Below are 10,428 nucleotides of genomic sequence, written 5' to 3' on the forward strand. Positions count from 1 at the left end.
CACCATAATGCCTATTAAAATTATGCTACATAAATGCTGCTTACCTATATGCTCATTGCCAGGGGTTACATGCTCATTGCCATGTAGGATTGCATGCTCATTGCCAAGGGGGAATACATGCTTGCGGTAACTGGGGGACAGCCGCCGCCTGGCAGAAATGACAGCCATTGACAGCCGGACAGAGAGCAGGGGGCTGCCCCGCTGTATTCAGAGCAATGCAGGTCCCGGCTATTTGAAATAATACCCCTTTCACACCAGAAAATGCAGGGATTTACCCGGGCTGGCCCCTATTACACCAGCCTAGTTCCTGCATTTTCTGGTGTGAGGAGAGAACACTAACCCCCCCCCCCCTTTAAAGTTTAAAGGGGGGGGGGTAGTTAACCAGCATTATCTTCGGAACCAACTGACCCATTTACATGTAGGCTTTGAATGATTTTGGTCCCGTGAAACTGGGCCATTTGGTTCCAGAGAAATCTGTCCTCAAACAACATGAACAGCCATGAAATTACATTTCAAAAATGAAAAAATCGGTTTATACGCAATATCTCTAGAACCAATGAACCCATATGGACCAGCCTAGTATCAGATTGAAGGCCCAGCGATTTGTGTTAGACTGAGATCAACCACGAGCTGCTGTGATGCCGTTGAAACCAGGTGGGGGTCGGAATTGCAGGTCTCATGTTATCCTATGGGGAAAACGTTCCAGCTTTGCCTGGCGTTATCTCCGGTTCCCGGGGGGGCTAGCAACGCGGGGCAGGGCTTGTTGGAAAGCCCTGACCCTCAGCTATAAAATGGGCCTATTTAGAGAGTGTACCTGGAGCTGTAGCTCCATCAGGCCCATTGTTAATCCGGCTCTGCTGACAGCACCGAGCGGGGGGAAAACCGCTTAGTGTATATGGACCATTAACTTGCTTTTAAAGGTGTGTGCCTATTGAATATCATCAGTGCCTCCACCCAAGTATTGGTAAGTATTATGGACCTACTGTACTTGGGAAATCCCATTGGGTAAAGGACATGTCTATGTTCTCTGGGGATTGGTACGAAATCCCGGCGGTCGGAATCCCGGTTGTCAAAATCCCGACCGCCGAAATCCCGACAAGGGGGGGACGTGGATCGGTCGCGCCCCCCCCCACTGCGGGCTCGCTGTGCTTGCCACGCAGCGGGTCTGGTGCCTCGCTACACTCATCACACTAATTTATTCTCCCTCTATGGGTGTCGTGGACACCATAGAGGGACAAAGTGCCGGGATTTCGGCAGTCGGGATTTCGGCAGTCGGGATTCCGGCATCGGAATTTTGACCGCTGGGATTCCGACCACCGGGATTCCGACCGCCGGGATTTCAACTGCATCCCGTTCTCTGCAACCATTGGGTAAATAACAGTAGCATAGAATATAGTATTTACCACTCACACTTAAATATTGACTTGCACCGCAGCTCCAGCAAATAAAACCTCTCCACTTATCATTAATTACAACAATTTAATTGGTACTCTTTACCTAGAACGGCGCCAATCGCGACCATCGAATGCACTAAAAAACGGGTGTGATGCAATGCCCGCGATGGCCGCGATTTCCCATAGGGACCAATGTTAAAAGTGAGATTGGACGCGATTTTAGTGTTCAATGCCTCAATGCCCGCGATTTTTACATAGGAAACAATGTTAAATGGGCCACAGAGCCCAAATAGTCACCGTGAAGTCTGAAATGGCCCCCACAATTGTTAACGCCACCCCACGATCAACGTGAACCCGAAGCGTGGCGAGCGCAGCGAGCCCGCGAGGGGCGGCGGTATGCGTCCTCCGACCTTTTCATACCTCCACTATCCACGTCGGCGTGGAGTTGAGAATAGAATAGTGTGGCGAGCGCAGCGAGCCACCGAGCCCGAAGCGCGGCGAGCGCACGCGGATACCTTCAGTTATACGCGTCCCCTTGCGGGCTTCCCAGGTGTCCATGGCGACGCGGACACCTGTGAACCCCGCGAAGGGACGCGTTTACCTGTGAAGGTATCCGCGTGCGCTCGCCACGCTTCGGGCTTGGTGGCTCGCTGCGCTCGCCACACTATTCCATACTCAACTCCACGCCAACGTGGATAGTGGGGGTATGAAAAGGTCGGAGGACGCGTACCGCCGCCCCTCGCGGGCTCGCTGCGCTCGCCACGCTTCGGGTTGACGTTGATCGTGGGGTGGCGTTAACAATTGTGGGGGCCATTTCACAGTTCAAGGGCACTATTAGGGCTCTGTGGCCCATTTAACATTGTTTCCTATGGCCAAATCGCGGGCATTGAGGCATTTAACAGTAAAATCGCGTCCAATCACAGTTTTAACATTGATGCCCGCGATTTTTTGCCCGCGATGCCAATCGCGGGCGCCGTTCTAGGTAAAGAGTACCATTTAATTTATATTATATGAACACAAGTGACACAAATATAATCCTAACCCATAATATACTCAAATGACCCTACAGGTAAGAACAATGCTTAAATATCTTACCATACAATACAATATAATAACATGCATATAATTACAAATATCATTGTAAAGAATGTTAAAAGTCTTTAGTGCCCGGGCTACTTTAGTTTTATACCGCAGTTTAGTTGGCGTGCATGATAGTCTGCTGATGACTGTACTATGAAATACAGTAACTTGCTGAATTATTTACCCTTGTTCTTTTATGAACACTTTTGGAATTATAATATAGATTGAATAATGGAATCCGACTGTGGCCTTTAAATATTATTCATAGGAATTGTGAACTTGTGAAGTTTACTAAACTGTAGCGTTTATTTACCCTGCCATGGGTGTAACTCGTTTTATATCTTCCAGTAGATTTTGTTTTGCTGTTGCCATAAAAAAAATCATTTCAGTTATTAAATGTGATGGTTCACAGCTACAAATGTATCCAGTTCCAGTAGGCTAGTTCCTTGCTGTTTGTCACAATGAAAAGTAAAATTTGTACCCAGGGCCGCCGAGAGATATACTGGGCCTCGATAAAATGTTGTGGGTGTGGCATCTTTAAAGTCGAGGAGGGAGTGTTATTGCCCCCCGCCCCCTCAGCAGCAGCATACACCAACAGCATGTGCTAATAGCGATCTGAAATTGTGTGTAGCCTCCTCTCAGTGCTTGGCCCTTCTGGGCAGCGGCAGCTGTGGCGATGAACAATGTTGCTGTTGAGCAGTGCAGCCGGAGAATGTTCAGTGGTAAAAAGTGGGTGGGGCTAGTTAAAAGTGAGTGGAGCCATTGTCAGAGGGGTGGAGCCAAAAATGCAGAGATCTCTTTAGTTGTATAAAGTTCCGTACACACGGAGCAATATATTGCTCAGCATCCCGTTTTCATCAGCGGCCAGAGATGGTTGCTGATAAAAAGGAGACTCTCTGTGGGGGGAAACAGCTGATTGCAGGAGCTTGCTCCTCCAACCAGGGACCACCCAAGGGCTGTTCGCGGAAGTGTGCTCCCGGTGACAGTCACCCAGTACACGTGGGGATATGGCTGCTTAGCGACCATATCCCCAACGATATAGCCTGAGAATTGCCCTGTGTGTACGGGGCTTAAAAGCAAGAGCATTGACTAATGAGGGAGAGAGGGAGATTGCTGATTTTTCAGGGAGTTATTTTTTGATTGAAAAAGCAGGTCTTTATTGTACATAAAGAATGCAAAAAACAGACGATAACAAATACCACACATATACCGTGTCGCAGCACAGCCAAAACACAGTACACATGCAAACAGTATAGTACATATTATAAAATACAGCACAAGATAAACTCACACTATAGACTATACTATGCATTCTAACGGTAACATTTACACAACAGTATACAAGACTATGGATGTGGAGGGTAGGGGGTGAGGGAGGAGGAATCACATGCCCGAAGCTTTATTGACCAGACAGACACATATAAGGGGAGGGCAATACATAGAAATACATCAACAAAACAACAGACATTGTGAAGTGAGGGGGAAGGGGCCACGGTCCCAAAGTCTTATAAAACAGTCCAAACAAGGGGAAAGGACCAGAAGAAAAGGGGTTTAGTCCTCTTCCTCCTCAGGGCTATCCCGAATGGAATAGTCTCTGAGCAGGCTGTGAACCAGCCTGCGGCAGTCCTGAACGGACATTCTCTCCCTCCGCAATATGAGACGATTTCTGGCAAACCACAAAGCGTCCTTAACACAGTTTATAAGGCGCCAGGCTTCCTGGGTCGCCCCATATGTGTGGGTGCCCGGGAATAGTCCATACAGTACCGAAAGGTATGAAAGACAGTTCCTGGGCACGGAGTCCTTGAATTCAGTCTCTAGGGCATCCAACAACAACTGTGCGTAGGTGCAGTCCCAGAAGATGTGCATGGAGGTTTCTTCATGCACAAAGCACCAGGGACAATGTCTATACCTACACAAGTTTCGGGAGTGCATGAATGACCGGTGAGGCAAGCCCCCCTGAATGGCCATCCATGACATGTCTTTGTGTCTATTTGTGAGCCTTTTGGAGGCCACATACTCCCAGACAAACTTGGCAGTTGCTGAAGGGAGCCCTGAAATCGGTTCCATGACGTCTTTGGCTCTGATGAGCTTGTGGACCGTTTTAGGTTTCCACAAGTCGGGTTTCAATCCCTCCAGTTGGTGCTCCCTCACAAACTTGGACACATCCAGGTAGAATCATGGAGTAGTCCAGTTGTAAGGGATGGAGCTGTCCCACTTGTCCCGTTTAAGGGTCCTCCACATTGGTAGGAGGAAGAAGCGGGACATGGAGTTCCCCGCAGAGCCGGCACAATTGTCTATCAAAGTTCTGCGGATACAGTTACATGCAAAGAAGGCTCTCAGCATAGTTGGAATGTCTGGAATGCCTTTGCCACCTTTGAGGGGATCTTTGTACATAACAATCCGCTTGACTCTGTCCATTTTGGAGCCCCAGATGAAGTGGAAAACGGCCCGTGTGATGGCCTTGCAGATCGTGGCCAGAGGTGGCCAGGCCTGGGCGGTGTACTGAAGAACAGGAAGAATCTCATTCCGCAGCACAAGTGATTTCCCTTCGATGGTAAGGTCTCTGAGACTCCACAATCCGAGTTTCGTTATTGCTTTAATAAAAAACATTTAGACAAAAATAAATAAAATGTAAAATCAGGGTAACATTATATTTAATACACATTATATTATACACCTTTAGAATTATGGAAACTAATTCTTTAGAAAATACATATATATATATATATATATATATATATATATATATTGTATGCCAATCACCATTCACTCATTGCTACATGTCAGCCAAGCAGGCAGACAGTGCAAACACTAGATGCTCTGCAATCAAGGGCTAAGTGGCAAAGTCAATTTCATATATGCTAATTATTTTGCATTTATTCATTATGACTATAAATGGGGTCAAATGTCATCAAACAAAACAGGTTATATTATAGGCCAGTCTGCCTCTGGTGCGTCCTGCTCGTTGGAAATTGTTTATATGGTTAATTAGGAAGTCACAAGTTATTTTATCTATACTGTGAGCACCATACAGTATTTTCTATTTATATATTTACTTACATATTTATATATATTGAATCTTTATGTTTTTTTTTTATCCTAAAGATAGTGGAATCCGAAGGCCGCCGTGGACACCGGGGGACACCATGGACATCTGGGGATCGTCCGTGCACCGACCACTCGTTCCAAGCCACTGAATAAGTCCTAAGTGTACTTGGAGCCAACGCCTTCAGAGCTATGCCTTCAATGCCGGCTCGATGATCTGCCATAAATTAACAGGACATATCAACCCAACAGGATCCGCCTCTGGGGCTAACCTCCTCAAGATAGTGTGTTACCCCTTGCTGCCTACAACCCGCCTTAATGCACCATTGTAAAAAACTACTAAAACACTCAAAGAAGGAACAAGAAACCGAACAACCCACCGGCAAACATTTGTCAACATAAAATCCATCCCCTAACTTAAAACCCATATATATGAATGACTCCGGATGCAACGGTAAAATTCTGAACGCTGACTCGATATCTACTTTGCCCATCAGAGCTCCTTTACCATAACCCTGCACTAAAACCAATGCCTGTTCAAACAATTCGTAGCTAACACTACAAATTTTCTGATCTAGTGCATCATTCACTGACCCCCCTTCTGGATATGACAAATGCTGTATCAGCCTATATTTCCCAGGTTCCCTCTTAGGCACCACACCCAGCGGAGAAATACATAGGTCCGCAATTGGGGGCTCCTTAAAAGGCCCTATCATCCTATCAAAACTCACCTCATTCTCAACCTTTTTCTTTACCACCTCTGGGAAATCTCTAGCTGACCTCAAGTTCCTACCCGCAGATGCAATCACCCTATCTACTATTGGTAGACGAAAGCCTACTGAAAACCCTTCCAACAAAAAGGCAGCCTCCTCCCTAAGAGGAAAGAGCCTCAACCATCTTTTTAACTCGTCAATCTTAACTGGGGACTCCTCCTTGCCTAACACTGGGCCTAGCCTCCCCTCTCCCAGCTGTTTGGCCCCCTGACCTTGCACACTCCTTTGCGGTGTGGCTTCCACTGCAGAGCATGCATACATGCCTATATTTGCACCCTGCCCCTCTTGCGCATTGCCCTTTGTTAAAGGTGTAGCACTTTCCTTTCCCAGACCCGCTGTACCCTGACCTACCAAGAAAGGGCTGCTCACGAACTAAGCCCATCTCACTCACGCCCCTTGCCTGCTGGGTAACTTCTAACCAAACTTCTACGTCTTTGAACCCAAAACTGAATTTGTTTGACCCTCCTGCTTTTTTCTGAAAAGTTCATCGTACTGTCTCCATGCGTTCAACCTTCCTGACAAGTACATACTATGTATTAAATGAAAGTACTTAAACATGTTCATATGCTCTGACAGCCTTGTTTCTGTATAACAGGCCACAAACACATACGCCCCCGCCAGCCAATTAGAATATGACCGCCTAGCCTCCTCAGCTGCTGGGCCCTTTGCCTTTGCAGCGTCTAATGCAGTTTTTGCTTCATGTGTTATGGCAAACATATCCACAAATCGGCCCTTTTTTATCTTATCCCTGATCTTAGATCTCAAACCCCTCAATATTGCCGTATTAGAGCAATGCACGGCATCACCTGACGCATCCGGCTCCACCTTAGCTGCGCTGCTGGCTACGCTCCTTGAACTTCCTGCTCCCTTCTTTTTCCCCCTAATCTTCTGCGCAAAATATTTCATGAGCTTGTGCGGCCCACCATCCAAGCTGGATGAATCCGTGGAACTGTCTGAATAAGTCCCTGCTGCTTCCCGCTGCGCCGCTTGCGGTATCTCACCTGTTCCAGCCGATGATGGCCCCGCCTGCTCCTCTGTTCACACGACATGTCCCTCGCTGCGCAGTGCGCCCACCGCGACTTGACTCGATGATTCCAAGACATCAGACATGCTCCCTGGCCCAGCGCCCGTTGAGACTGCCTGCAAAGGAATGCTTACAGAAACTGGGTTTACAACATTTTCTGTCACCACATTTGTCACTATGGCCTCTTCCACAGCGCCTGTACCCCTTGCAAGGTCGCTGCTCTGCGCCACTTGCTGCCCTGCCGCCGGGCTGCTGGGGGGCCTGGCCGCAGGAGGTGGTGGGGGGGGGGGGAGGTGGGGGGAACTGCAAAATATTTTGCTGCCCGGGGTTAGACACCCCCTGGGGTATCCCCATGCTATAAAACCCCACGGTTGGTTGCCCATAACCCGGGTTGAAAGCCCACAATTGCTGACCCTGGCTACCCTGGTCCGCCCTGCCCCATGACTGGCCCGTGGTCTGGTACATGGGCTGCTGCGGGTTAACCCACTACGGCCATGCAGCCAAATTTCCTTGTACACTCTGCTGACTGAACGCCGTATTGAAATACGGTGACCAGCTGCCAAAATGGGCTGACTGAACCGCAGCAGAACTATCAGTAACCCCTCTTAACTGCTGCAGCGCTGTGGGCGGAGCCACAGGCACAGGCCTAGACCTCAACACTGGAGTAGATGGCGGGGGTGCAAACATGGCCAATGGGGATGCTCTCACCCTGACTACTGGAGTAAAAGCCCCCCTAACTGACTGGGGGGATTGCCAATCATCCACCCTGACCTCTGCCTGATCTCTCGCAATTGACAGGTTTCCTACATGTACATGCTGGTGCATATCCCCAGCCCCTGAGGCTGTGGGATTGCTCCCTGAAATTTGATCCCCTGCATCCAAAATGGCCCCCAGAGATAATGAGGGGGGGCTAGCAGACATTTCAGACCCCCCAGTCCACGATACTAAATCCCCTGGGGCAGGGCTACCCCTTAAACTATGTGCCCTACTGCCCTGCGTCCCCCTAGCCAACCAGGCCTGCAGGCCTGACGGCGAGGGGGCCGGGCACTGCGTCCCTATTACAACGGCCGCCATGATGCCGTCATTCTGCACAGCAGGACGGGCAGCCGCCCGCCCTGCTGAACTATTGCGCCCACGCGCCCTCCCTCTAGCTCCCGCCGCGCTAGCCGCATGAGCAGGGACATTGCGCGAACCCCCCATAGCTGCAGCAGCCGCAAGCTGCGCTCCCCGTGTCACACGGGAAGCGGTGGCTGACTGAAGGGGCCTGGCCACCTCAGCCAGCCTCTGGGGAGGGGGAGCGCTGCGGCGCGGACCGGACATTTCCACTACCTACAGAAAAATTACTACCTCCGAAAGTTGCGGCTTACATACAGTACAAGACACAATTTTATTAAGCCACTGAAAATAAAGAATGCAGATAGAAAGATAGATAATAGGAGGATAGAATAAGCAGGGAAGGGATAAGAAGAAACTACACAGAATAGTAGAAGAATAATAAAGAATAGCACTTAGCCTAGTCAGACACCGAAGGACAGCAGTCTCCATGGAATCCAAAAAATGGCAAGAGGAATAATTTACCTCAGCCAGCCCTTATATTAACTCCTAACTCCTCCCCCTCACTCTGCTCTCACTGGCTAGCTGAGCTAACTGCACCCAATAAACACCCCTGACTGAAACACCAATCAAAGAAAAGCTAACAATTTCTTCCTACAAAACAGGGTGCTTATCTCCTCTCAAGCTTAGGTAAGCTTTCGCTTCTATAAAACGCAGTTTCTGTAATCGAGCGGACAATTTGTTTACACAAGCAACCCCTCACGAGAGTGAGGGAATTCTCTGTGATGTTGTCATAGGGAATTCCCTCAGCCATCAGGAGGGGGCTCCCTGTGAGCTTCGCACCTGATTGGCGGCTGTGCGGCTCCATAGATGCGCATGTTATGAATTGTTAACAAGGACATCTTTGGCCAGTTCTTACCATAGGGCGCAATGTTAAAGATTTAACATTGCACCTGGACCAGCGCTTCCCATAATTCTCGGGGTCCGCTGGAGCCGGATATTTATTGTTTATTGTTTTCAACCCTGGATTCTACTTGGACGGAAGTGGACGCAATCTTGCCAGATGGGAGTGCGAGTATAATTTTTATACACAGGTTCTGATGTGGATTCTACTGGACAAGAGGACAGGCCTATGTTGATCCCTATAGTTAAGTATGTATGAATGAATGTAGTATGTACTAAAGTTACATTTTTACAGGTGTGTGTCAGTTATTGGGGTATTGGTTCTGAAGTAGGACTACAAGTCCCAGTGGGCCCTTTATTGCCCCGCATGCTGGGACTTGTGGTTCTCTCCAAGTCCCAGCTTATGGGGGAGGCTTGCTGGGCCCTGTAGTTCTACTACAGTACCCAATTTTTTTTGCGCTTTATTTTTTAACTTACACTCCATCAGCCTGCCACCCACAGCCCAAGGGTAGCAGGACAGCCCCGAGTTTCAGCCGAGGTTGGGGGACTACTGGCGGGGGGACATCTCTTTATTGGGGGGGGGGCCCGGGCTTACCAGCCATGTTGTTAATGCTTTGGCCAGGGGACCTTATGTAAAAAGTGTCCCCCGGCTGTGGCATGACACTGCTGGCTGTTTGAGAACGGTGCTGGCTTCAAAAATATGGGGGACCCCTACAATGGCGTAACTAATTAATTTGCACCCCCCTGACACAAATTGGGCCAGCGCCCCCCTAATCCCCCCCCCCTGTAGGGTTAACAAACAAAGTACCCCCCCCCCCCTGCAGGCAGTACCTCATACCCCCTGCGCTTCTGTCTGGATTCGGGTCCCTGCTCTCCACGGCTCCTGCTGCCGGCGCTTCTGTCCTGTCTTCCCGGCTCCTGCTGTTAAGAAGTAACACTCAGAAAATGTCTGCCCACATAATGCAGACAGTTTTTGAAGATGCTAGAGGAGACGGCGGCCTCCTCTAGCAACCATTAAAAATGGTCTGCTGTTTGGGGGCAGCCATTTTCTGAGTGTTACTCTTTAATAACGTAGAAGCTGGAGCCCGGAGAGCCGGGAGGACATGATAAAAGCGCCGGTAGCAGGAGGTACCGGCCGCCGGGGAGGGGGGGGGGT

The 10,428-nt window shown here is 49.2% G+C and overlaps 1 long non-coding RNA gene across 1 annotated transcript; it reads right to left on the bottom strand.

Annotated features, from left to right (window-relative positions):
• Positions 1-3,664: 3,664 nt before the first annotated feature.
• LOC146062772 (uncharacterized) lies at positions 3,665-8,499 on the bottom strand. The gene is made up of 3 exons (XR_014471510.1): positions 7,294-8,499; positions 5,535-5,736; positions 3,665-5,068 (listed from the first exon to the last, which is right to left on the bottom strand). It is a non-coding gene; the product is annotated as an uncharacterized LOC146062772 (long non-coding RNA).
• Between the last annotated feature and the right edge of the window lie 1,929 nt (positions 8,500-10,428).

Source organism: Crinia signifera, chromosome 3 (assembly GCF_055691185.1).
Source record: "Crinia signifera chromosome 3, ASM5569118v1, whole genome shotgun sequence".
Classification (NCBI taxonomy): Eukaryota; Metazoa; Chordata; class Amphibia; order Anura; family Myobatrachidae; genus Crinia; species Crinia signifera.